Source organism: Erythrolamprus reginae, chromosome 4 (assembly GCF_031021105.1).
Source record: "Erythrolamprus reginae isolate rEryReg1 chromosome 4, rEryReg1.hap1, whole genome shotgun sequence".
Taxonomy (NCBI): domain Eukaryota; kingdom Metazoa; phylum Chordata; class Lepidosauria; order Squamata; family Dipsadidae; genus Erythrolamprus; species Erythrolamprus reginae.
This window is the reverse complement of record NC_091953.1, coordinates 93,846,532-93,862,511: the sequence shown is the minus strand read 5'-3', so window position 1 is coordinate 93,862,511 and position 15,980 is coordinate 93,846,532. Positions and strand designations below refer to the sequence as shown.

The following is a 15,980-nucleotide window of genomic DNA, read 5'->3' as shown; positions in this document are numbered from 1 at the left end:
AAGAATTCCCAGGTCTCTCTTTTTTCTTCAATTTTGTGTGACTGAATTTAGAATTATTTCTCCCCCATAAATATTTGCACCTTAGATCAACACACCTATTTAAAGTCTTAACTGGGGGTGGAGACTCTAAAAGTTCCTATTCCACAAAACACTTTTATTAACACAAAACCACACTATCTGGATCACCACTTTGGAGTTAATTGCCTATTTTCTCCAGGAAGTATTTAATATGAACCTTTGGAACAGGAATGCATTGGCAAAGCTATATAATATCATTACTCCTTTCTCATTTGGCTCCAGTTGCGGCTTGACTGTTTCAGCCAACTGGCATACCTCCAGACAATTTTACAAGGCAATAACTTTGGTATCAATAGTTGGGGAAGAAACACAAAACACTGTGTTTGAATCATTGTTTACTCAAGTTAACTTAATTTCAAGATTTCCCTAGCACACTGAAACATACCCTAACTACTTGGGCTCAGTTTACCTAATCCTAGGCCAAAATATGATCTCTGGTCCATCGAGTCACGTGAATTCAACTACTATATTGTCTCCCGTATGACATGTGTTTCAGTGTGCAGGAATTTGCATGGAAAGAACCTTTTAGGGATGGTTTTGTTATTATGTAAATGCTAAAAAACTAAAACAGTAAGCAACCAATTAGCTAGCATTTCCATCCCCACACCACTTTCCCTCCACAATAATAATAATAATAATAATAATAATAATAATAATAATAATAATTTATTAGATTTGTATGCCGTCCCTCTCCGAGGACTCGGGGCAACTCACAACAACATAAATAGTGTACAAATCAAATTTTAAAATTAAATTTAAAACCCTTATAATAAAATTAAATAATCACACAACTAATCAAACCATACACCAGCCTTGACAATTGGTGTGTGTGTTAGTTTCCCCATGCCTGGCGACAAAGATGAGTTTTTAATAACTTACGAAAGGTGAGGAGGGTGGGGGCAGTCCTAATCTCTGGGGGGAGTTGGTTCCAGAGGGCCGAGGCCGCCACAGCAAGTGCCTTGGAAATCACAAATAGTTGTTCCTACTAAACAGAGCTGCATACTTGTTTGCTTCCCACCTTTATTATTTTGGATAACCTCCAGATGGCTAAAATCTTAGTACTCCTTTGTTCCCCTATTTTCCCCCACAAAAACCTTGTGAGATTTAGATTATTGTGTCCCAATACACAGAGGTGGGTTTCTCCTAGTTGAACCAGTTCTATGGAAACGATAATAACTTGGCAGCCTGGGTCGCCATAACTGGCAATGCCCCAGGCCTGCCACACTTCCGAGCCATTCTCTCAGAGATACCATCTTGTTTTTTGCTTCTGTGCATGTACAACTTTTTTTTACAGTACTGCGCATGCGCAGAGGGTCATTTCCAAGAAGTGATGCAAGCGGAAACATGAACTTCCATCATGATGCAAATCCATGGGAAAGGTAAGTAGAACACACCCCTGCCAATATATTTCTTTTGTAAATACGCTAAACATTTCTTAAAATGAAATTCCACTGAAAATAAACAGACATTATCTGATAGAGGATACTCAACAATCAAGGATTAGTATCATACTTTAAATAATAGAAAAACCATTTAAAGCAAGCAAGTACAAGCTGAATATGGAAGTCAAACAGCCTGTGCTTAGTACATGTATGATACAGGTAATCGTTGACTTACAACAGTTCAGTTAGTGACCATTCAAAGTTACAATGGTACTGAAAAAAGTGACATGACCATTTTTCACACTTGCAACCATTGCAGCATCCCTATTTATTTACTTACTTACTTACTTATTTACTTACTTATTTATTTATTTATTTATTAGATTTGTATGCCGCCCCTCTACGTAGACTCGGGGCAGCTAACAACAATAATAAAACAACATATAACAAATCTAATATTTAAAATAACTAAAAACCCTTATTAAAACCAAACATGGTCACGTGATCAAAATTCGGACACTTGGTAACTAGTTCATGTTTATGACAGTTGCACTATTTCAAGGAAAGGTGGGTTTCACCAGGTTCTGACCAGTTCTGGAGAACCGGTAGCGGAATTTTTGAGTAGTTTGGAGAACCAGTAGCAGAAATTGTGAGTAGTTCCAAGAACCAATACCACCTGTGACTGGCTCCATCCCTATCTATTCTCTGCCTCCTGAGTCCCAGTTGATCAGGAGGAAATGGGGATTTTGCAGTATCCTTGGATACAGTAATACTTGGATTAATCCACGCTATAGAATAGCTAGAATGCGAAAGGAGATCCAGAGTAAAAGGTATTGATTCACAGCAGTAGCTCTTTGAGATGTGATGTCACTTCCAGGCAATATAAAGGAAGGGTTGTGGGAAATGGGGGCGTGGACTTTCAACATTGTTTCATGGAATAGCCGAGAAACTGTGGTGTGCTTCAAAAGCATTTCTAAAATCATGATCTCTGTCTCCAAAAACATTCTGTGCTGGGCTCCTGTGTTAGCAAAAGTATTTCGGTGAGCTGTTGCCTATGTTTTGATTAATGAGATGGGTGTTATCTAAAGGAATGTGATATGGCTTGAGTTTGGCACGCTTCCCAGACCCAGAGTCGGAGCTGGCTTCTTAATGAGATAGAATTCTGCTTCATATGCTATTTAAACTATGTATTGCATTCATGTATCCTGATTGAGTGAAATAAAGAGTGAGTTATATTACTAAGAAATGATTTTCCGGGAATTGGAATTTATCGGAAGCCCATGAGCAGAACAGTGCGGGTGACACTGCGCATCAGTAATAAAACGGGAGCTATGTGCACAGCTTTGGGTGTCCATCATGCATGCGACATTTTGCTTCTGTGCATGCACATGCAGCAAAATCTCAATAGGGAATGCACATGCATGTGAGATTTTGGAAATTTTTTGCTTCTGTGCATGTACAGAACCAAAATCTCACTGGGACACTCACAGGTGCACGCCGGCGACCCAAACCTATGTGCGCAGCGCATTGGTAGTGGCGGTAAGTACTGGAGTTGGTTGAGAAGGGTGGCAGAGAAGTCTAATTAATAAATAAAATAAATAAATAACCCCCACCTGAACTACAGCATCTTAAACTAGAAAGAGAAAAATCTCACAGTTCTTTTGCATCTTCCCTTCATATATCACTACCCATTGTCTATCTTATGCAGTTATACCTATTTTTCTTTTTTCTTCCTTCAAAAATTTAACGTCTCATTCATCATAGTAATAATAATAGCACTGGGAAACAGCAATTTTGTTGTCTTAAATCTGTGACTTGTTTTCAACTGACTTTTGGCCTCTAAATCTAAAAATAACCAGAGCTTTTGTGTATCAGATCAACTTTTTAAGCCTCAAAAGTCATACAAATTGTGCATATAAATAAAAGTAAAGTAAATACTTGCCAAATATACTATTTACAGAGAATAATTTTATTCATACAAAGGCTATAATAGTTACTATAAGTTAAATCATGTTCATACAAATAGTTGTTTTTATTGAACGTTAATTATACATATTAAGGTAAAAAAATTCGCTTATAGTTTTTACTGGTTTAATGTGGACATTCTCGCTTGATGCTCCTACAATAGCCAGCCATCATAGTCATCCCATCTACCTTGATACCATGTCTCCATGACCTTCAAATCTTGGTGGAATCACTCACCCTGCTCATCACTGACTGCACCAAGATTTCCTGGGAAGTTAGCAAGATGGCTATGTAAAAAATGCAATTTGATGCTCATGTTGCCTAATTAACTATACTATATATATAAGGTGTAGAAAAAAAATGATGTGGTAGAAAAAAGGAATTACAGTCTTGAAACCAGCATGTCTAATTAACTATAAAAAAAGCTCAGAAATCAAACTCAACAGAAATTGTGTTACAAATTGTTTCCCAGTGCAGTGGTAGTAATATATCCCAAAAACAATATAGGTTATCGATTATAATGAGGCAAGGTGGCATAGTGGGTAGAGTGCAATACTGCAGGCCACTAAAGCTGACTGCTAGATCTGCAGATCAGCGATTCAAATCTCATCACCGGCTGAAGGTTGACTCAGCCTTCCATCCTTCCGAGGTGCATAAAATGAGGACCCAGCTTGTGGGGACAATATGCTGGCTGTTAAAAAAAAGTGGTATTGCTAACATTTTAATTTATTTTAATTTATTTCTTTTGTCCAATACACAGTAATACACAATGAAGGTTATAGAGTAGAATGTATCAAAGAGAGTATAGAAGAGAAATATAGGAGAAAATATAACTAGAGAGAATAGCAGAAAATATAAGAGATAAAAGAGATAGAAGAGATATAATGGATAGAAGAGAAGATATATGAGATATAGGAGAGGCTATAGGACAGGGGACGGTAGGCACTCAGGTGCACTTATGTTGTAACCAGCCCTGAGTCTAAGGAGAAGGGCGGCATTTAAAAAAACTGAAATAAATAAATAAAATAAATAAATAATCCTCCCGTCCCTTCCTATTGCTCAATCTTTTCTCCAATATATTACCCTTGTCCATAAATTCTCATTTCGATTAGTTTTCCAGCACTAACTCCAGACTTGCTTTTACAAAGCAAATTATTTTTAAAGGCGGGTCAGTCTACCACGCAAAAGAACAGAGCCAGGTGATGCCTCGCAATGCCACTTGCTCCCTTCTGAGGTAGAGAGCGCGCTGAGGAAAGAGGGCTTTGCAGGCGAGGCGCAAAGGAGACCCCCGCCGTTTACTCCCGCGCAGCCCTCCTTGGGGGTGGGGTGAGGGGGGCGGAGCCAACGGCACCCCGACTCTCCCCCCCATCCCCCGCGCGAGCGGGCAGCTTCCGCCAAACGGTTTGTTTTGTCGCTCCGCCTTTTCCGGCCAGCGGTCGGTTGCCAGCAGGAGGAAGAACCGGCAAGAGAGGCGCGCGGGCTTTCCGGCAGCGCCCAACCCAGAAGGTGGCGATGCGCGGATCCGGCGGCTACCTGAGTCCTACCTGAACCTCCATGGCGGCGGCGCGCCTTTGGGAAGGGCCCTCGGTTTTCCCATGCCCCGGTAGCGGCGGCGGTGGTGGTCGTGGCGGAGGCGGTCGCCGTCCTCCTGCGGCTGCAGCGGCCGCAGCCCCTCTCGGCGCTCGCGGGATGTGAGAGCGAGGCAGAGAACTTCGCCCGGAGCAGGTGATGCCTTCTTCCTGGCTTTCTTTGCGGAAAAGAGAAGTGGCGTCTCGGGGAAAAGCGGGGGTTGCGGGTGACCGGGGCTTCCCTCGGTTCCTGGATCCCCGGGCTAATAATTGCTGCGCCTTGAGAAATGCGCGCGTTAGGAGACGCAGGGCAGAAGTTGGAAGTTGCTTGAAGCTGACTGGTGTATGAATCGTAGTAAATAAATAAAAAAATATTATACCAGGTAGAGTATATTTCTGGCACTTAGCACATGTGTTTATAATTTTAAAACAAATCCTTATAATGTCTTTGAGGAAAATGGCTCAAATTAACTGGTGAACTCTACCGTAGCATTGATACATGATACTTTAACACTCAATTATAGCCCATTATTATAGCTCAATTATAGCTCCAATCCTTCTTTGTGATGAGATTTGTTAAGAAAATGTATTACAGTATATTGTATGTTCTCTGAGCTAAAATATATTGCTCAAAAAATAAATAAAGGGAACACTTAAACAACAGAATATTAACTCCAAATAATCAAACTGTCCACTTAGGAAGCAACACTGATTGACAATCAAGTTCACCTGCTGTTGTGCTTATTCAACTTTGTACAGAACAAAGTATTCAGTGAGAATATTTCATTCATTCAGATCTAGGACGCGTTATTTGAGTGTTCCCTTAATTTTTTTGAGCAGTGTACTTTGTGTGGTTCCAAGGTGAGATATTCATATAATTTAAACCACCTTTCTCATAATGTAGGATAAAATATTGTATTTGCAAACTTCTGTCCCATATCTAAATAAAACAGATAAAGCCTTTTAAAAGACTATACTTAGAAAGAGGAAAAAAGACAGATATAATTTAATAGATATAATTATCTATTAACTCATTCAGTTTATTAAGTAACCAATCCACAAATCAAATTATTCCGCTCAATTCTATCTTGGACAAGTTACAGCCTTGGGACTTTTCTCTAAGGGAGGCCTACTAGCTTTACTCGATTTGGGCTTCTGAGTACGATATGTCAAGCTGTCCTCTGGAATATTTAGGGGGGTAATAATTTGGGGGGAGGTGGTTTCAGTCATTTGATGTACAGTATTTGAAAAGGACTGGAGCTCTATCTAGCTGGGCTTCAGTTTCCTAGGTCGGCTAGAATTGAATTGCAGATTGCCTTTTTTTTTTGCTTCCTGCCAACAGGGTTCTATGTACTGTTTTGTAAATATACCTGCGGTTGCAAGGGAACTAAAGGCCCTTGAACTGAATTTGGTTATCAAGGGGACGGGAGATAAAACACACAAAGAAGGTTGCAGGAACTGGGCATGTCTATTTTAATGAAAAGAAGGACTAGGGGGAGGCATAATAAGCAGTGCTCCAATATCTCAGGGGTTGCCACAAAGAAGAGGGAGTCAGGCTATTCTCTAGAGCACCTGAAGTTAGGACACGAAGCAATGGGTGGAAACTAAACAAGGAGAGAAGCAACTTAGAACCAAGGACAAATTTCCTGACAGAACAATTAATCAGTGGAACGGCTTGCCTCCAGAACTTGTGAATCTCTAACACTGGAAATTTTTAAGATGATGTTGGATAGCCATTTGTCTGAAGTGGTGCAGGGTTTCCTGCCTAAGCAGGGGGTTGGACTACAAGGCCTTCAAGGTCCCTTCCAACTCTGTTGTTGTTATTATTGTTGTTATGAGGATGATAAAGATAATGATTACCTACAACAGGCATCATACTACTCACAGAATGGCCCAAAACACAGATACACTTCTAGAGAGAAGTTTCCTTGAAGATGAGCTCCAGCTGAGGAAACCTGGGTGACTGACCCACATTGGATGCTGACTTTGGTTTGCTTTTTCAAGGACCTTGCATGAAATTGTGCAGTGGCGTGATAAGTCTTCTGGGATTTAATCAGTCAAACTGTAAAAAATTGTAAAGATCAAAGAAGGACAGGAGAGCAGAAAAGTTGGTCTGCCAGTTTCAAAATTGTGCTAGACTTGTCTTTCTTCTAACTGGTTTTCTTCTCATCAGAATTCTTGAAATAATGTGGGTTGGTGATACTTTATGTTCCAAGATAGAGCATGATTTCATTGTTTTATCAGTTTCCTTTTTTTTCCCTGGCAAGATGCACAGACTGTGAGATTCCTATCTTAATTTACATACTAGAGCTAGCTGGAAGGATACCAGGTAAGGGCTTACCTTAGAACAGTGTTTTTCAACCAGTGTGCCATGGCACACAAGTGTGCCGCGAGACATGGTCAGATGTGCCGCGAAGAAGGAAGCTCAGGTTCCGGTCTCGCAACTTTTTGCTAAGAGAGAGAGAGAGAGAGAAAGAAAGCAAGAGAGAGAGAGAAAAGAGAGAGAAAGCAAGAGTGAGAGAAAGAGAAAGAAAGAAAGAGAAAAAGCAAGCAAGAGAGAGAAAGAGAGAAAAGGAGAGGAAGGGAGAGAGAGAGAGAAATGAGCAAAAAGGGGAGGAAAAAAAGAGAAATGAGAAAATGATTGAGACAGAGAATGACAGGAAAGAGAGAGAGAGAAGTGACTCTTGATTTAAAGCATATGATAAAAAGCACCCAAAGAATAAGAGAGAAAACCCCCCCCAGCCCTCACCTGTTTTTGGAAATGGTTCAAGAGTGTGTATACACACACACAAGGGTGGGGAGGAGACAGGGATGGAAAAAGAGAGGAGAGTGTCTTAGGGTGTCATTTTGTGTCATTTTGGTTGGTGGTGTGCCCCCGGATTTTGTAAATGTAAAAAATGTGCCGCGGCTCAAAAAAGATTGAAAATCACTGCCTTAGAAGATAGTTGGAAATGCCAAACAGCCATACAAAGATAGGAAGCCCAGGAGCTTCTAGGAGAGGATATGGACATCCAATCCATTGGTTGTAATAGGAATTAATCAACTGGGCAAACCTCTTGACATGACAGACTTCTAGGGCATAAAAATTAGACCCCTAGAATTTTCAGTCAGTTATGCTAAAGGACAATATTAATTTTTATTTGATTGATGGTTAAGTAGTCACTAGCAGGCTCATTTTACCTGTTGATTTCCCTGCACTTTTACTTCTATAACTATTAGAATAAATTTATCTAGAACTTTAGAATGTATTTGCTTTCTTGATTTATGCTCTGCCTTTTTGCCCAAACAAACATTCATGGTAAATTGGATGCTGTTCTTATACTTAATATTCTGTTAACTATTTGGGAGCATTTATCTTGGACTTGGGTGTATGGAAGCTTTGAGCATCTGATTACACAAATTAAATTTAAACCTAGATTAGTATTAGAAATTGCTGATTTGCAATCCTCAAACTCTAAAACCCAAATGCATAAATAGTTTTTATTTTATTTTTGCAGAACTATTGGTGAGACCTGATGAGGCTGAATAATATAATACCAGACTGGGTCAAAAAGTAGATTAGGATGCATTGATAAATTATTGTTATCTGCAGAACATTGAGAAGTTTCTAAAATAAAACTGTCTCAGAATAACAGTGAAAGTTTGCCTTTCCCCATATCATAGTGCAGCATTTAGAAATTAATATTGTAGGATGGCCACTGTAGAAGGAATGATGGAAAAACAAACTGCATTATGGATGCTGAATTTGGGAATCTGGGTAAATTATTAGGCATACAAACTTGATTACTGTTAGACACGCAAGCAGGAAAAGCATAGATACTTTTGCCAGTTCTCAAACAATCAGTTCAATTACCTAACAGAAATTTATTTCTCAAGATATTTGATACACTCAGACTTTCTACTTCAAGATGTCCTTGTAAATCTGCACAAATATTTTTATATATTACTTTATTGATACTGTATTATTAATAATTCTATAGTTAGATTTTATATTTGGCATAAAATCAAGTATAAAATCAGCTGTACACATGTGATATGTCAAACATTTCATATGAACAATAATCTTGTTATAGTGTAAAATTCTGTTATAAAATGAGATATCACTAGGAAGAGCAATTCATTATAGTCTGTTACATCTGTAATAGTCCCACAGTCCTTTAGTGATAATAGAGCTTATAAATACTATCACGTGCCACTCATGAATTGCTTTCTGTAACTTTCTAACATGCCCAGACAAAAGTTGCTTTGTTAAGATAAATTTGAAAGTTGTAAGCACAAATGCTGAGTTATTTTTATAGAGATACCAGAGAAACATTTCTATATATTTTCATTTTGCCTATGGTTTAAACTTTACATTCAGATAAAAATTCTCTTAATAGAACACAATGATATAAATACAGTATTTGTTTTAAAACTGCTAGATAACATGTTTTTAAAAAGTTCTTTCTGTAATCTGTTTCAAGTAAAGTATATTCCTCAATTAATGATAATTGGGACTGGAATTTCTGTTGCTAAGCAATGTGTTTGCAAAGTGAAACATCACATGATCACACTGCTTAGTGATAGCAGTTGGCAGTGTTGTTTGTTTAATTTATAGGCCACCCTTCTTGCAGATTTGGGGTGGCTTACAACACTAAAAAAACATGATAAAAATATACTAGCAAACCATAAATAGCACCATTAAATGTTTTTTATCTGCATCTGGTAATGGCTGAATCCAATAAAAGTGATCCTAGTGGCAATAGTTACCTGCCAGATCAGAACCTGGAAGAATTCTGCATGCTTCATTGCAGCCCTATTGCCAAGCTACATTACTACCTTTGATATTTGCTCAATGGCCAAATAGCCAATGAGGTCTCACTTCTTATTTGAAAACAGAGGCTATTGTTTCCACAAAGGGAACACTTATTTGGACACCTGGACTACTGAATACATAGTTGTATGCTTAACTTGTTTATCATTTTGCACCTACATTCTTTTTCCTGCAAAATCATGGAAGCTCATTTTATTTTCCAGTGCATAATTCTTTTCATATAAAAGACTCATTTACTCATTCACTTGTTATTCATTCACATTTTTTTCCTCCTATATGGTTCCCTGCATCTCCGAAGACACAGAAGAGCTTCCTTCTCCTTTGATTCAGCAGGAGAAATACAAAACTCTTAGCTAACTTGGGAGCTTATGAAATGGGAGGGGTGGTTAATCTTGCAGTAATGTCAATCACTGTCCCAGGGTAACTCAGCAGCACACTAGTTGCCATCTTTAATTAAGTGAGAACAATGCAGGTTGTCAAGCAAGGACCTTACCGGATTGTGACTTCTTATTTCCATGGCTTTCCTGATGACTTTACACATGAGAAATATGTAATGGGACTTCCGGTTTCGTTGAGGACCGCAGCGGAGTCTCTTGGCAGGGCTCTGCCTTGAGACTCCTTTCACCCTCCCAGAGGTCGCCCCAACGCGATCGGATCGAGTCCGGATGGCCTCGATCCTAGAACAGGGGATTTCCCTCTGTCCGAAGAGCCATCGCCGAGGCTCTGGGGGCAGGGGGTCTGTCCTGCAGCTCTGGAGCAGGGAGCACCGGTCCTCTCGTAAGAGGACGCGGCCATTGCGATCCCACCTAACCAGCGGGAAGCAAGAAACATCAGAAAAGTTAAAGCAGAGATCAAAGCAACCCTTATTGAAAAAGGAATACACTAAAGCAACTACAATCAAGGTAAAAAGATTTTTTTTCCCTCCTCTATGTTTCATGTTAAATAAGAAGATTTAAGTAAAAGAAAGCGGAGAATAAAAAGTTTAAAAGAAGGCGAAAGAGAAAGTTGTTGGAAAACATTGTATCCAGGCGCAAACCAACAGCCGGAACTTATTTTTACCACTTTCACTTATTCTTTTGAACTTGGACTTGAACTGTCAAACGCTTGAAAACAAGGGGAATTTAAAGGATTTCAAAATGAGACACTAAAAGGTTTAACATATATAAAATGACATTATTTGGCTGAATATTTTTCCCCTTTTGAAGCAATTGGTTACAAAAATATTTGAAAATGAAGTCCGGGCTCGGATTTTTCCAGCGGAAGGATTAAGACTGCTTACTATCTAGTCACAAAACTTGAATAAATATATATAAAAAAAATATTTTTTCCTATTTGGGATTTTTTATATTTGGATTATCTGATTGACCCCATTTGGATTACTTCGTTGGATCATTTCATTTGGATTAACGGCGGTTTTGTCGGATTCGCAGCGGAGAGGCTTTACAATTTCCCTTAAGCTGCAAGAGACGGATCGACTTCATTTTAACATTGGATAATTAAATCACAATCGTTTGGAAAACTGAGACTATAAATTTTGAGAAGATTAAACTTTACTGTTTTTATTTCTTAAATTAACGGGACCTTCTTTCAACCTACACTAAAGTGTTTTCTAAAACAGATTAGATCTTCAATCAACAAAATTATTCTATAACGACTGGAATATTAATAATTGGTTTTCTGCTTTTTCCTTCTTCCTTCTCACAATTCTAAGTTTTGAACTTTAAATCCATATTATATTATAATTATCTTGGTTTTGTACATGCATTGTTAAAAATCCTTGGTCTCCTGCTCCTCCTTAATTGAACTATATTTTTTCTTTTCTTCCAGATTGCCCTCTTCTTTTTATTCTCTTTTTCTTTTTTCCTTTACTTCCTTTTTTCTTCCTTCTCCTTTGGTTTTCCTTCTTCTTTTTCTTCCCCTGCTGTGCCAAACTAATTTCTTCTTTTTTGATATAATTTTGGACTTAGAGTAATAAGAATTTACGAGTTATATCTTGAATATTGAATTCTAATTGCATTTGTACCTGAACTACATTCTAAATTCCAGTGTGTATTTGAATTTTTATTGTGGTTTGCCTGGGGTAATTAATTGTGTAGGTTTGGAATTTATAGTAATTTTCTATATATTGCTAACATAAAATAATATTAATTTCAAATTTTAAAATGTCAAGTACTTCTACCTACACCAAAACAATTAAGAAGCAGACATCTGTCGCATCGTCCCCCCAAGGCTCGCCTCATCCATCCCCCGCACAGCCGGTCTTATCAACAACTATGTTTACCAAGGAGAAGGACAAAGACAAACCACAACAACCTTCGCTGGCCTCAATCCAAGAGACACTGACTGCATTAAATGACTTTATGCTTCAATCTCAACGCGATGCAACCCAGCAGAGAGACGAAATAAAAGCTGAGATGGCTGATATGAAAGTAGACACAGGAGAGATGAAAGACCAGATGAAGGAGATCAAACAAGCCTTGAAAGACAGTGAAGATCGAATGAAAGTAGCTGAAGAAAAGGCGGAGAAAATGGAGAAAAGAATTGATCACCTTGAGGACAGAGTGGATTCACGCTAAAGAAGACATGATGAATCAATCACACATCTGGAAATGCAACGTGCTTCATATGGGCTACGATTTCAAAATATAATAGAAGAAAAGGATGAAGATTTAAAGGCCATTATGGCCGACATTATTGGGAAAATCCTCAAGATAGACCCACTTGAAATAATAAAAGAAATCGATGAAGTCTTCAGAACTTCAAACAGTTACATACGCCGTTTTAACCTTCCACGAGAGATTCATATTAAATTTGTAAGAAAAACCTTGAGAGATGACATATTGCACTGGTCAAGAACTGGTCAATTACAACACAAAGGCAAAGAAATAAAAATATTAAAACAAATCCCAAGACGTGTTCGAGAGACCAGAAGAGACTACCATTTTTTGACCAAACTCTTGATCAAAGAGAACATAACTTTTCGTTGGCTTATTCCACAAGGACTGTCATTGACATGGAAATCAACAAGATATAAGTTGGAGAATCTGGACCAAGCAAGAGATTTTTATGAAAATAGTGGAATAAGCGAAATGGAACACTTAACAAGAGAACTGGAAGCAATGCAGGCGGAAGCCATGGGGGCATCTGCACAAGTGGAGGAGCAGGACCACGGGGCCAGAAGAAAGCAACCTCAGCGGGAAACCAAGAAGTACAATAAATGACCACATTGAGAGACTTAAAAATTTTCTCTGTAAATGTCAATGGACTAAATGAACCAAAAAAAAGAAAACAAATATTTTCTAAAATTAAGAACCAAAAGGCTCAAATTGTTATACTTCAAGAAGTACATATAAAAAAAAGTAATCGGAACTTATTGCTGAATAATAAAATTGGAAATATGTATGCTGCATTAGCAGACCAAAGGAAAAGAGGAGTGGCAATGTATGTTGAGAGTTCTATAAATTCCAAACAACTATTTAGTGATAACGAAGGTAGAATTTTGATTGTCCAGGTTAATATTGAACCTAGACCTCTTGCTATTGTTTCTATATATGCCCCAAACGATGATCAAATTGCATTTTATAAAAAACTACACCAAAAAATTATAGAGTTAAATTTGGAAAATATGTTAATTATTGGAGATTTTAATGCCATAACAAATAGGCAATTACACCACTCGGGGGAGAAGAAAAATAGTAAAAAGAAAAAAAAGAATTTACTACCCTCCACCTTTCAAAAAATGAAAGCAGAATTGTTATTGAATGATATTTGGAGGGAAAGACATCCCCAAAGAAGGCAATATACTTTCTACTCAAACCCCCACAAAATTTGGACTAGAATAGATATGGTGTGGGCTCCTAAAACAACAGCAGAGTATATACAAGAGGTGGAAATAGATGTTAATACTTGGGCGGACCATAACCCAGTTATAGTCTACATGAGAAATAGTAAAAAGCATTATAACTGGCAAATGAATAGAAATATTTTGAAAGAGAAAGAATATAAAGAATGGATTGAAAAGGAATTAAAAATATTTTTTGAAATTAATAAAAATACAGATACTACTCCCCAAAATTTATGGGATGCAACTAAAGCATACATAAGAGGATTAACAATATCCTATACAGCAAAATATAACAAAGAAAAGAAAAGAAAATATGAACAATTAACGAATGAATTAAAACAATTAGAATTTATATCACAACAAAATATGAAAAATAAGGATTTGGAAAAAAAAATAAATTTAATTAAACATAAAATTAGACTGAAAGAACAAAACCAGATATTGGAAAAAATAAAAAGAGCTAAGCAACAATATTTTGAACATGCCAACAAACCAGGTAGATGGTTAGCATATAAACTGAGAAAACAGAGACAATCTAAATTAATTAAATATTTAGAAGATAAAGATGGAACAATAAAATATGACACAGAGGGAAAAGCAAACATAGTACAAATTTTTTTTAAAGAATTGTATAAAGACGATAATATTGAGGAAGATGAAGTAGTTAAATACTTAGAGAGTTCAGAGTTACCACAATTAACAGAAGAACAACAGGAGAGGATGGAGAGTCCCATAACAATGGAAGAACTCCTTACAACTATTAAGAAGCAAAAAAACAATAAAGCCACAGGACCAGATGCTATCCCAACAGAGTGGTATAAAATAGAAAATGAAACATTAAGAAATAATATGCTGCAAATCTTTAATGAATGTAGGTTAGATGGTAAAATTCCCAAATCATGGTCTGAATCTTTGATAACTTTAATTCACAAATCAGACACAGCAAAGGAAAAAATTAAAAATTATAGAACAATATCACTATTAAATGTAGATTATAAAATATTTATAGCAATATATGCAGATAGGTTGAAAACGGTAATAAATAGTAAAATTCACTCAGACCAAAATGGTTTCCTGCCAGGTAGACAAATTAAAAATAATCTTAGAACAATTATTAATGTATTAGAATATTATGAGCAACATTCAGATAAAACATCATTAATGTTCTTAGATGCTCAAAAAGCCTTTGATAATGTTAATTGGACATTTATAAAGATGCAATTAAATAAAATGAGATTTGGCCCCAAATTTGTTAACTTAATAGACGCTATTTATTCAGAACAAACAACAAAAATTATATTAAATAATGAGCAATTGGAAGTGTTTAAAATAAATAAAGGAGTTCGACAAGGATGTCCTATTTCACCCCTCCTGTTCATTATGACTTTAGAAACACTATTAATAAAAATAAGAGCAGACCCAAAGATAAAAGGTTTAACAGTTGGAAAAGAGATATATAAAGTCCAGGCTTTTGCAGATGATCTGACCTTTGTAATGGAAGATCCGATAGTTACAGCACCAAGACTAACCCAGATAATAGAGCAATATGGTAAGGTAGCAGGTTTGAAAATTAATAAAAATAAAACAAAATTTATAACCAAAAACATGAATAAATCACAAGAAAGTAATTTAGAATGTATTACTGGAATACAAATAGTTAAAAAAGTAAAGTATCTGGGAACATGGCTAACAGCCAAAACAATAACATTAAAGAATGATAATTATATAAAATTAATTAATGAAATCAAAAAGGATTTAGAAATATGGAATAACTTAAAAATATCCTTTCTGGGAAGAATTGCCACAATTAAGATGAATATCCTACCTAAGGTATTATTTTTATTTCAAGTGATCCCAATAAATCCAGGGGCGATCTTTTTTAAAAATTTAACAAATGTGGTTAGAAATTTTTTATGGCAAGGAAAAAAGGCAAGAATTAAGATAAACATGTTAGAAGATATAAAAGAGAGGGGGGGTTTGCCCTCCCAAATTGGAAATTATATTACCAGGCAGCCGCCTTAACATGGATTAAAAATTGGATAACCCTAGAGGATACGAGAACATTAAAATTAGAAGGACATGATCTTATGCTTGGCTGGCATGCCTTTGTTTGGTACGATAAAGACAAAAATCATTCTTATTTCAAAAGACATACATTAAGAAAATACTTATTTGATGTATGGAAAGATATAAAGAAAAACCACTTCTTAACAATTCCGGATTGGGTTGCCCCATTAGATGCAATAATACATCCAAATTCTATCAAGGATACAAGAAAAATAAGATATAAAGATTTGTTAGATGATCAAATGAAATTAAAAACTAGAAGT

At 36.8% G+C, this 15,980-nt stretch overlaps 1 protein-coding gene across 2 annotated transcripts in view; it reads left to right on the top strand.

Annotated features, from left to right (window-relative positions):
- The first annotated feature begins 4,749 nt into the window (after positions 1-4,749).
- NIPA2 (NIPA magnesium transporter 2) overlaps positions 4,750-15,980 on the top strand; it is a 28,650-nt gene continuing 17,419 nt past the window's right edge. Inside the window, exon 1 of one of the 2 annotated variants that reach the window (XM_070750938.1) lies at positions 4,750-5,150. The gene's annotated coding sequence lies outside the window, so the exon portion shown is untranslated. The remainder of the gene's footprint in view (positions 5,151-15,980) is intronic. The other variant, XM_070750939.1, reaches the window with a different exon arrangement.